Source organism: Antechinus flavipes, chromosome 4 (genome assembly GCF_016432865.1).
Source record: "Antechinus flavipes isolate AdamAnt ecotype Samford, QLD, Australia chromosome 4, AdamAnt_v2, whole genome shotgun sequence".
Classification (NCBI taxonomy): domain Eukaryota; kingdom Metazoa; phylum Chordata; class Mammalia; order Dasyuromorphia; family Dasyuridae; genus Antechinus; species Antechinus flavipes.
In genome coordinates, this window is record NC_067401.1 from 153,884,345 (window position 1) to 153,897,442 (window position 13,098).

Here is a 13,098-nt window from a genome sequence, read left to right on the forward strand (position 1 = left end):
ATTTTAACAAGTTACTATGACTTCTACAGTATTTAAATATTTTCATCCAAACAATTCCTTTCCCTTCCTCTCCTTCCCTCCCCGACTAAAAGATAAAATTACCTTATATTCACTTTTCCCATGATGGGATTCAGGAAATTTTGAATAGTTAAAATATTTTCTTCCATTTAAAATTTAGTTAGTCAACATAGTGCTATTAAAGTCAGAAGGTGAATACAGTGGTTTGATTTAGGCTTCTCTACCCAAACAAGATTACCAAATTACATGTGAGCATCAGAAAATTATAGTTATTCCCTGTATAAGTCTTCTTACATCCTATGGCAATTTGATGTCTCAGAATAATGGCTGTTATCTGAACTGTTCCCTTTTTAGGGGTCTTTGTTCAAATTCTGTCAATGAAGATCTGTTCAAAAACTACAGTATTTAGTCTTTGAATCATCTATTCCCCCTTTCCACAATGCAGACCTTCTAAAACTCTTCACTCCAAGCCATTAATTTTTTAAAAATCTCAAATGTACAGCCCAGCACACCCATCTATTAAAAAATACAAACCAAGAAGCCACAGACATGATGTTGTGCAAACAAGCTAATGTGTGATGTCTGACATGGCCTAGTCTCTTGGTGTAACTGAGACAATATTCCCAGGAAAGTGATTTAAAGCAGTCTCTGTTAATAAAAACATTACTTTAAATGTTAGTTTTTGTTACATCAGTTGTTATTAGCTAGAGATAAAATATTTTCCCAGACAGATTTAAAAATATATTTAGAGAAAATGCTAAAAATATCACGAATATCTGTTGCTACTGTTATGTAAAAATTTCCAAGAAGCCAATACTTAAAGAAAAACTAGGAAACGGTCACAACTAATTGTATTAAGTAGAAATTTATTGGAGTACTAAATATTTTGGAAATAGCATATTAAGATGTAAGGATTAAAAGGGAAGTACATTGCACAAAAAATAAAGTACACTAAAGGAGAATTGACAACTTTTCACATATTGGAGAGAGTGATTGATTCTTAATTTGCATATTGTAGTAGGATACAATTATTTCAAATAGTGGGGAAAGAATTAGTCATCAAGTTAACTCTCCTGATAAGAGATGTAGAAACTCATTTGTGAGTGGCAAAGACAAGGCTGTAATAGTAGAATCATGTCCTGTGACAAAATGAAAATCACTTCATCTCAAAAAAAAAGTATAAGATAGGCCTTTTACTATGTCTCTCCCTTATCTCTTCTCCTTAACACCCCTTGATGCCAATCCCTGCCCACCTTTAATTCAGGCACTAATAATGAGGTCTCCCTTTTGGATAAAACCCATCTCTCTTTTTTGTCCTTGACCTCACCCATCTTTTCTAATAGATTTGCTCTCTAATCTTCAATCAGGTCTCACTCAAACTAGTGGCTTCAGAGTTCTAGATGAGTTAACTGGTGTCTCTACCTGAGAGTAGTACTGGGCTAGCTGCCACCATCTTTCTGCAGGGATAAGTAGAAGAAAGGCACATGAAATTGGCTTTCCTTAAGTGGCACTGAGACAAGCTTCCAAATTAGACATCCCGTAGCAGTACAGCATTGTGGAAAACTGGTCATTAATAACCGCAGAGAAGGTAGAGGAATAGAAAATCAGAAGTTTGATCAGCCTCGGACATTTCAGCCATTGAAATGAAGAAAAGAGAGAACCGGAGATCATGGTTGTGTGGAACACTATACTTGGCCTAGGGAAAAAAGATCAGAATCTAGCTGGGATCAGTTCTGTATTCAATAAAGTCACTTGATGGAGGGACTAAGGCTAACGAAAAGTGCTGGTATGGAAAGAAGTGGAGATACCTTAGATTTCCAACTTTCAGGAGATCTGGCATCAGAAGAAAATAAATAAGCAGCTGAATGATAAGGGAATAAAAGAAAAAAGACTGGAATTATCAAAGATGTCAGAAAAAAATTCATTTCAAAAAGTTATGATAAATCAATAATTTATCTGTTCATAACTGAAGGGAAGATGGCATACAAACAAAACCAACAAATCTTTGAGTAAATATAACAAAACAAAGAAAAATCAAGCAACACTTGATGAAGCAGCAAAAATGTTGGATTCCCAAGAAAGTTGGGAATCACAACACGATGTACCTAAGTGGCACAAGAGAGAAATAAGAATCTTCAAAGCAGAATGCATAGCCAATGCAGGAGAAATATTTGACAGAACTGAAAAACTTGAATCTGCCTTAGCAAATCTCTCCAAAGAAGAAAAAGAGAAAAAGCTTTAATTCTTTGAGGAAAACAAACTAAAGAAAAAATAAAGATGTATAATAAGGACTATAAATTAAAAAAAAAAAAACGTTTAGAATAAAAGAGAATCAATGAAGATGGCAAAGTAAATAACTTCTTTTAAGAAAAAGACATTGAATATTTAAAAACTAACTGTGGTATTTTTCTTCTTTAATATAATATAAGAGATGGTTTTCTCTGGGTGAGAGCAGGTTTCTCGGGGAGGTTTTCTGGAGGCAGCCTTAGTTGCAGTTGAAAGTAATAATCACCCAAAATGCAGCCAGGTGATAAAATGCAAACATTTATTTTCTCCTTCCAAAATAGCCTGGTTAGTTGAGAGGCCTATCTCTCTCCTTGTTCTAAGAGCTCTTGCAGCTTTGTCCTTTGCTTCTGCCTCTGCTTTCTTCAGCCTCCAGAGCCAGCACCAAGTTGAATCTGTCTTGCCTCTGAGAGAGGGTTTCTGGCTCTCAATTTCCCAGAGTGCTTCTTTCCGACCCCAGTCAATGTTCCGAAGTAAAACTCCTCACTCAGAGAGGACTTCTGGCTGAACTCACTTGACACTCCCTACTCAATCTAAATTCAGCTCCACTCTCTTCTGCCATTAGACAGCCAAGTGAAAAATGGCATGAATCTCTCTCCGAGAGCTTCTGTCTGTTTCTTATATATGAAAGAGAGGAATTGTGAGATAAAAGAGAGGGATTATGGGTTTTCTCTCATAGTGCTCTCTGGCCCTAAGAGCTTCAAGGGAGGTTGAATTCACCAAGTTACACAGTTAACTTTGTGAATCTCCCATACTTGTGAATTCCAATGAGTCAAGGTATAAACACAAGCATTGTATCAATTAGTTCTACTTAGTACCTTGTTTCAGGTTCTGGTCCAAAACAGCTCAACTCTAATGACTTAACAGTTTGTAAAGATTGCAACAACTAACCAAATAAATTAAAGGAGAGAAGAAAGGGGAAAGTTTTAATCAACCAATGGAGAAAACTAAAAACAAAGGGAGAATTAAATAGTGAAATTATGAATATATGAAAAAAGGAAAAAGAAATTAATAAGTAAATTCCAAAAACTAGGGGAAAGGATGAAAAATTGGGTAGGGAAAATGGGAAAATACTTTCTTTCTTTCTTTTTTTTTTTATAACATTCTTTTTTGTTTTTAATTTTGAGTTCCAAATTCTCTCCCTCCCCATGCATTGAAAAGGCAAGTAATATGACACCTCTTATATCTGTGAAATCAATCAAAAATCATTTTAGTATTAGTCACATTGGAAGTGGGAGGAGAGAGAAGGCAAAAATAAATGAAAATGAAAACCAGTGTTCTTCAATCTGTACTCAGTTTTCTTTCCAGGGATTTAATTTTTTTTTCAAAAAAAATTTTTTTTCCTGAGGCAATTGGGGTTAAGTCACTTGCCTAAGGTCACACAGCTTGGAAGTGTTAAGTGTCTAGGATCAGATTTGATCTCAGGTCCTCCTAACTGGTACTTTAACCACTGTGCAACCTAGCTGCCCCGGGATTTTTTAAAATGAATTTTTGATTATGATTCCTTTGAAATTACCTTGGATCATTGTGTTGATCAGAGTAGTTACCTCTTTCATAGCTTACCATTATAACAGTATGGCTGTTTCTGGGCAACTCAATCTCACAAAAGAAAATAGTTCTAGCTCAAATAATATGTTCAAAGAATTCTCAAAAAAAAGTAATAGCAAAGTATTCAGAACCCTAAATGTGAAATACTCCAAATTACTAGCAATAAATGCAAACCATTATTTTACTCTCTAATTTGAGATGAAAATCTAGAAAATGAGGTATGTGTAGGGGAAGAGTCAGATTATGTTTATATATATATTAAAAGAAGAGATGATCAAATCTAATTGTATTATGCTATATACTGACTTAGTGAAGAAGTAGCTTGAGAACTTTTTTCTTTTTTTTTTTTCCTTTGTTCTGATTGGACACTGAAGGATCTTGTTAAGTAATTGGAACAGGTGGTGTGTAATACACAAAGACAGCCTGATGAATTTTACAGTTATTTGACTTAAAGGCAAATACTAGTTCATTCAAGAGTGTAGCAATTTTCTAATATTCTTGTGAGGGTGATTGTAAATTGAAAGAGCTTGTAAATGTTTCATCAGTTCCAGGAAAGAAGATTTATCTAACTGGAGAATGGTGAGGATGAGCTAAAAAGCAGTTAGAAGAGAATTGGCTTCCTATCATGAATGAATCAATGACATCAAAACCTACAATCCAGTTTTATGCTTTTTTTTTATGTTTCTTGCCAGGTTTCTCTAAGTGTGTGCCCATTCTCCCTTATATTAAAGTAATTATGTACAAACAACATATATGTGGGATAAATTAAAGATATTCAATAGGTTGCTTGCCATCTAGAGGAAGGGTTGGGGAAAAGGAGGAGGAAATCTGAAACACAAGATTATGCAAAGGTCATTGTTGAAAAATTATCCATGCATATATTTCAAAAATAAAAAAAAAGGTTTAAAATATTCACTAGAGGGAAAGAATTAAGAGGAATAAGGAAAATCTCACAAATAGTGAAATTTATAGGTGTGACTTGAAAGCAAGGGAATCTTAGGGTAGGTCTTGATAAGGAAGAGTATTGTGGATATTAGAAACATTCAGTGAAAATGGTAGGAGTACAGAATGAGAACCTTTTTTTTTCTTTTTTTAGAAAAAAACAAAGAGCCCATTGTCATTGTTTTGCAGATATAATTGAAGATGAATGAGGTGTCAAAACTCTAAAAAAAGTAGAAGGGAGATAGTTTATGAAGGATTTTGAGCATCAATTTGGGTATTTTATATTTAGTACAGTGAGTGGCATATAGTGAGCACTTAATAAATGTATATTGGTTGATTTAATGAGGTATTGGGAGACATTGCAATTTATTGAGTAAAGTGTTACATAGACTTTAGGAATCACTGCTTTTTATAGAAAGTAGGGAACATGAAAAGAACTGGCAAGATAAACAATAAGCTGGCTATTGTAATAGTCTAAGTGTGAAGTGAAGAAGGCCTATATAGAGTGGTATTGGTATAAGAAGGGAGAAAGGAACATATAGAGAAGATATTATGAAGTTAAAATTGACACTACTTAGCAACAGATTATATACGAGAGTTAAGAAAAAATGAAGAGTTGAGGATGACACATAGATAAAAGCTACTAGAATATGCATTAGATGATAGATATGGACTTAATGAGCCCCAAAAGACAAGAGTTTATTTAGTAGCGGGGAAGGCCAACTCTGGCAGTGAAAATAAGGACCAAGGAGTATACTGATTCCCCAATTTCAACCAGTGAGTCAGGATGAATGAAAGTGAAACAAGTGCTAGAAAACATGGATAGCCAGACTATATTAGTAAGAGGGAATGAGGTCTTAGTGAAAGGCAGAAGATAAGAAGTCAGCAAGGAAATGATTTACGAGGAACATGATGGTTTTGTTTTTGTTTTTGTTTTTGTTTTTGCCTCAGAACAGACATTCAACAAAGCATCTTAGGAGTAGGTAGCTTTAAAGAGGGTTGTTGCAGGATTTGGATTGAAAGGAATGGCAATAAGGGATTAGACAAAGATCAGCAAATGGACTTTGAATAATGTCATTCAAAGAAGAAAATGTTTCTGTTTACAGTGGAGATTCTCTACATTGCAAGTGGGAGATTCCCCTGGCAGCAGGGAATAGAAGTTGCAATGTGCTGTCAAAGACAGATTTATTTGATTTCAGGCAGAGGGAAGTCCCTTGGGGTAGATGGAAGACTTCCAAGGAACATATTGCTTCTACCAGAGATGGAAAATACAAGATACATGGTCATAGGAAGTCCTGAACCTTCTTTTTTACCTATTTCATTTTGTTCCTCTTTTCTCAAAAACTACAACATATGACAATTAAGGATAACCTTTTAAAATAAGGAATGCTTTTATATTAATTATATCTTTTGTTGCTATGCAGTTAATGCTTTCCTTATTTTTTTGCTATGTCAATAAGTCAACAGAACCATGAATTCCTGATAAATCAGAATAGGGATACAATATTCTCTCCATCAAATCATTTTGCCTGGATGTTGTAGGAAACCAAGGACTTCCAGGAAGGCCCATGATATAAAAAAATGTAAGTGTAGGAAATCATCTCCCTGAAATTACATAAAGTTGCAGGAGGAATCTTACATAACAAAACATGTGGACAACATAAGGGAAAGAACATCTCTACTTATTCCTATAAATGAAAGAGAATCTACATAGAACCTTGGATAGTGTGTTTCCCAAGAGTTCTGTTGAGAATTTGACTTTGTTTTCTTTAACTTTTCCATAAACTCTTTCCTTCTTTCTTACCTTTTTTTTCCCCTGAACTGTAATGTTTTCATGCAGTACAGATCATGTACTCATTCAGTACAGAGGATGGTTATCAAGTAAAGATTTCCCCTGCTTCTCTGGGTAGAAACAAGTCAGAAAAGTGAAAGGTTCCCTAAAGTAAACCTAGGGACTGATGTTTTTTAGAACCTTTTACAAAAGAGATGTTACAAAGATACAAGCAGTTTACATCTGATTCTGAAAATAATAGCCATAGGGAACTTTTGAATAGAAAAATAATGTGATTAGATGAAAGATTATGAAGATTCTTGAGATTACACTGTGAAGTGAAAATTAAAGAGGCAATAAACACCCTATCAAATAAACACCATACTAGATTGAACAATGATAGACATTCAAAGAAAAATATAAATAAATTCTTATGGACTCCATATAACTACACACAAAAAATGGCAAGAAGATAGTGAAGAATGAAAAAGGGTCACACTAGAGAAGCCATTCTGACTGGTAAATAAGTCCAAAGCCTACAGGCTCTGATAAAGACACCCTGTTAAAAAAAAAGTCAGAATAAACCTTAACAAATGGGCCAGAAGGCAGAAGCCACTCTGAATGAGGAAGAATCTTCTAAGGGATACAACTAAGCATATGCTCTTTTAATTAGGCTGTAAAGTCAAATCCTAGACCAAAGCTGTCAGAACAGAAAATAAGCTTTCATGGGTTAATAGACAGGTAAACTGTACCAGAACAATACTTTAGAACAATGGAATGCCATTGCTACCTGTGCATTCAGACTAGCGAGCCTTAAAAAAAATCTGATACCAATGCTTTTACCAATATCCTATTGAGTTCTCTTTGAGCTGGGATGTAACTCCTTAATGAGATATAAGGAGAAGAAAATATGCTTTGGCCCAAACAAGAAGCCCGGCTGATTATCATATCATTGAGGCAGAAGGCAGAAATTAGGCTGAGGAAATGGGGAACATATTAGCAGACATCTCATTCAGATTATTAGTGGAAATTGTAGCAGCAGCAAGAGTAAGGCACAGGATTAAAAGGGGATGATAAAAAGAAATATACTCCAAAGTGCTAAAACATGAAACCAGTCCCTACTACAAATTCCTACTTCAAGAATTCAGACTGAAAATAGAAACAATGAAGAAAATATTCTGAGTTTAGAAAAGACTAAGAGGTAGAACCAGGAAGAAGTGGGTTCTATATATATACAAAGTATTTGGGGGCTGGAGTGGGGAGGATAGGAGTAGAGTAAATCAAGACAATGGAGTTTTCACCACCAAAAGACTTGATTTGTCAGATGGTTCAGCATCAGAAATGGCTATTGTTTTACAATTCCAATAAAATTAAAAATATCTGTGACTATATCCTAAAGGCAATAAAACCACTCAATCTGATTGTATTCTTAGCATTTAACCCATTATTTTTTGATACTCAGTGCTAATTCATTTTCTATTCATTTGAGGACCATAGGAGTTCAAAGGATGAAACAAAATATTTTTTAATGAGAATTCAAACTAAAAGCTATGGATGAGTTTTTTCAAAATAGAAAAAAAAAACATAAGTAGAGTAAAATTGGGGTAAGAAAGCTATGGTCTGTGAGCCGAATCGAGGTTGCCTTCTGCCTTTGTATAGTCTGCCAACAAATAATGTTTTTTACATTTTAAAAATAAGGTTTTATTGTATTTAAGAATGTAAAAAAACCATTCTCAGTTCACTGGGGATATAAGAAGAGGCAGTGGGCCAGATTTGGTTCTCAGGCCATAATTTGTAAGTGTACTAGCTTGGGGGGAAAAAAAAAGTGGGAAGTCTACTAAAGTAGTGAAGTCTACTCTCCCATTAGACGAATAGAATGGAATATTAAGAACTCAATGATTCAATAAAAAAGGAAAAAAAAAACCTAAATATTGGTAGAATAGAAGAAAATGTAATGTCATATGCTATAAAAAAAGAACTAAACCAGAATAATATAGTATGGGGAGAAATAATTTAAGAACCATTGGACTCCCTGAAAAACATGATAATACATAAAACCACCTATACTGTATTTCAAGCAATTCTAAAAGGAAATTACCCACTTCTACTAGAAAGTTAAAAAAAAGTTAAAAAAAGAAGAGAAAAGAAAAGAAAGACAGAAGGAAAAAAAGAAAGAAAGAAGTTATCAATCACTTCTTGAAATAATCCATATACCAAAATAACCAGAAATGTTAGAGCCAGAAACTAGGACTTCCAAATTAAAGAAAAAAGAAAGAATTGAAAACAATTGTTAAAAAGAAAGAATTGAAATAGTCAGGGAACCGGAACTACAATTATATGAATATACTCTAACTATATGTAAGTAAAAGACAAAAAAATAAAATAAAATAAAGACTTAACATTCAAGAATAGTGAAAACTAAATGACTGAGCATAATCCTATATAGGGGAAAAAAGAGATATTTAAGAGAATAACATTTATAAGTATTCTCAATAAAAATAATTGGTCTTTGCAGAATACTAAAATGCAAATTCATAAAACAAGAAAAACTGAGGATATACATATATAAATACATATGTTAATGAATATTCATATGCATATATGTATATATCCACATATATGTACACATATATTCACATACAATTAATATGTTTAGTTTCTCTCTTTATACGTATACATACATATACATCTATTTTCTAATTACAATTTTCTAATTCTAATTTTAATGATTCAGACTTAAAATTTAACAATGGCAGAAGAGACTTATGCCCTTTCAGAAGTCAACTGTCTTTAAGGATTACAACGAGAATTGGGACACACATTGATCTTGCGTGTGCTTTTTATTTGATTGTTTTTACAAGAGTAAAGAAAAAGTGAAAATATATGTGGAGTGACAAGAGAAGATTGAACACAAATGCACAGAGTTTGGTGTACACATATGTTTAACTCAACAGGGAAACAAATGAAGACAAGAGAGGAGAAATGGTTATAGAATGTGTATGGGGCCAAGAGGATGAGAGAGAGAGAATAGCAACATGTAAAACATGTAAAACAAATCAACTTCAGAAGGGAATTGAAAATGAAGATTTAAAAACAAAGTATAAGAACCAAAGATTGAGTTCTGGATTTGATAAAGAAACTATGGCAAAGTAATTGATACAGACCATTTAAATTATAGGGAGAAGAGAACAAACACTTATATGTTATATGCAGTTACTTTACAAATATTATCTCATTTGATATTCAAAACAACCCTGTGACATAGGAGGTTGGTGTTATAATTATCTCCATTTTACAGTTGAAACTGAGGCAAACAGAGATTAAGCAAGTTTCTTAAAGTTGGGTTTTAATAATATTATTATTTATAATATGTATATATATAATATTTAATATTATTATTATGTATTCAAAATAAAAGAGTTAACATCTAAACAGAACCTTTCCAAACCTAAATAGAAGTGGTAAAAAAATAAACAAACAGCAAGAAGTTAAAGAGTCAATAACATTTCTGGTTATTTTGGTATATGAATTATTTCAGGAAATGATTGATAACTTCTTTCTTTTCTTTTCTCTTCTTTTTTTAACTTTTTAGTAGAAGTGGGTATGTTGTTGTATAAAATGCTCTCTTGTTTCTGCTCACTTCTCTTAGCATTAGTTCATGTAATCCAGGCTTTTCTGAATCAGCCTGAAAGTTATTTCTTATAAAATTATAATATTCTATTATATTCATATACCATAACTTATTTAACCATTCCCTTACTGATAGCCATCATTTAGTTCCCAGTTCCTTGCCACTACAAAAAATACTGTTACAAAAATATGGGGGTCTTTTCTCCTTTTTTATGATCTCTTTGGAATAGAGAGGGATATAATTAAAAAACTATAATCCTAAAAACTAGTAGGTTAAAAACTGTATTATGAAAATAGGAAAGAAATGAAATGATATTCTAAAACTTTTGGGGTGTATTCAAAACAGTTCCTTGGGGGAAATTATTTAATACTTTCATCCAAAAAGAGGAAAATAATTATTAAAAATCATTCTATATCGTGTAAAAACAAAACCCAAGATAATAACAATTTAAAAAATAGCAAAAAACAAAAACAAACAAAAAAACCTTTAGTTGTATTTCTAAGCTCAGGAATATGTTTTTGATTAATCAAACAAACAGCTATTTTAATAAAACAAAAAAAAAGTCAATAGCAATTTTAAAAAATGGGAAAGAAAATCACTAATGAATGAAAAGCAAGTAAAGAAAATGAATGGGAATTGTTTTGACCAACCATAAAAAGTCAAATATGATAAATTAATATTCATCCCTCCCCCATTCTACACATATTATATCTAACAGTATAAGAAGTATGGAATTTGAATAATCCAATGCCATTAAATTTAATGCAAAAGTCTTAGAAGAACCCTAAGGAAAGGGTAAAGAAAAAGCAAATGGATTTATAAAAAGAATTCTATCAAATAGTCAAGGAATAGTTAATTCCAATATGATATCAATAAATATTTACAGCAAAAAGAGAGAAATAAAGGATTGTTACTAAATTCCTTCTCTTAGGTAAATATGATCTTGATACCTAAAAAATATAAAGAGGTTAAAAAAAGAGAAACAAAACTATAGAAATATAGATCTAATGAATTTTAATGAAAAGATAATCATATATTAAAAAGTCATAAATGATGATCATATGGGAGTTATATCAGCACCTTGAAGTTTTATCAATATTTTTAAAATTATAAACTGAATTGTTCATGTTAAAACTGAAATGTTAGAAATCATGTATATATAAGTAGATGCAGAATTTTTTGAAAAAAGATAATAATCCTTTATTTAAAAAACATAATATGCATATGATAGCAATTCCTTGATATTCTAAATAATACTTATGTTAATAATATCCACAATGGAAAAGTGCTATAGCTCTTTCCATTAAATCATTGATCAAATAGGGATGTCCATTTCCATTGTACTCATTATTTAATATAATGCTGTGTCTATATTAGGGATTAAATTATTATTAAGGGGATGAATATAAATCAAAAGAAAACAAAATTACTTTTAAAAATTATATGACACTTAAAAACAGTAAAAATCATCTAAAATTAATTTTCAAAAAATTTCAATTAAGTAATGGGGTAGAAAATAAAGGCATAAAATCATCAGACTTTGTTCATATTTCCAACAAAACTAAGTAGGAAGACATGGCAAATGACTGGGGCAAAGAGAAGTGATGAACAAATGAATAATGAGACATACATTTTCATACATAGTCAAGTATTTCTTTGACTATACTTATTTGTGTAAATTAGGTTGTTTTTTAAGGTAGAAGAGAGCTGTGAAGCAGGTTGGAGGACAGAGCAGCAAAGTAATAGTAATGCCAAAAAGAAAACAAAAAAGGAAAAAAAAATCAATGAAATATTTTAAAAATATACAGAGGAGATCAGAAAGAAATTCATTAAGGATAAAAAGTTAAGTAGAAGGTCTATTTTGAATATAACATATAACTTTTTAAAAATCAAGCTATACATAATAGAGTCATGATCATAGTGTATCAAATACAAAAAGCGCTCCTTCACACTCTCCCCCTCCCTGACCAAATCAGGAATTTTGTAGCTTCTGAAAACTCCCCATAAGAAAATTGCTTTTACTGATTCAATTCATGTGTGTGGAATTGTGTATGGGTTTTGAGACTTTATTGTCCAAATCATTTAGCCACAAATGCTTGAGAAGATTCTTAATCCCAATCTATCCTGAATCTTTAATCAGTTCTTAATACACCATACTAAACTATACTGCCTCTAAAATTCAGGATGTATTTTCTATATTGTTTTAGAATTTGTTAAATCAACTCCCAAGTCAATTACTTATTATTTTTCTGTAAGTTATTCTCTAACAATACAGAAGAATCTTAATCATTCTTAAAGACTATAGGGTCTTTACTGGAAGAAATTTAAGAAGTTCATTTTCTAGATGGTAGAGGAAAATATGCAATTAATATCTTTTAGGAGAGGAATAAAGTCCTTCTACCCAAGCTAAATAAATCAAATACTTTACAATGCATCAAGGAATTTTATTTCACTCTGAAAGTATAGACCAAAAAAGCCTACAGAACTGTTAATTTTGGATTAGTCCATCATACTTCTATCTCATAGTGGTGTCCTAAGAATGTATGTTGTTATTTTGTTATTATTTAGCTTGGCCCCATCAAATTCTGGAAAGGCAAGCACTTAACCATATTTTACAGTATGAATGCCTAATTAACTATTTTTATGGATCTGTTACAGATCTTATTTGTAAAACCATTTCCCATCATTGATCTTTCTGAGATTTCTGACAATTATAAAATTATATTTAAAATAAAAAAAAAAAAAAAGGAATTTTAAGCATTCTTTATGTAGCTGTACTATACTAAGCACTGAGGATATATAGGAAGGAAAACAAAATAAATAAAACAAAAACATGGTACTTGCTATCAACAAATTCAAATTCTACTAAAGGTGTAATGTCCAGACTAGCTCTCTGGAGGACTTC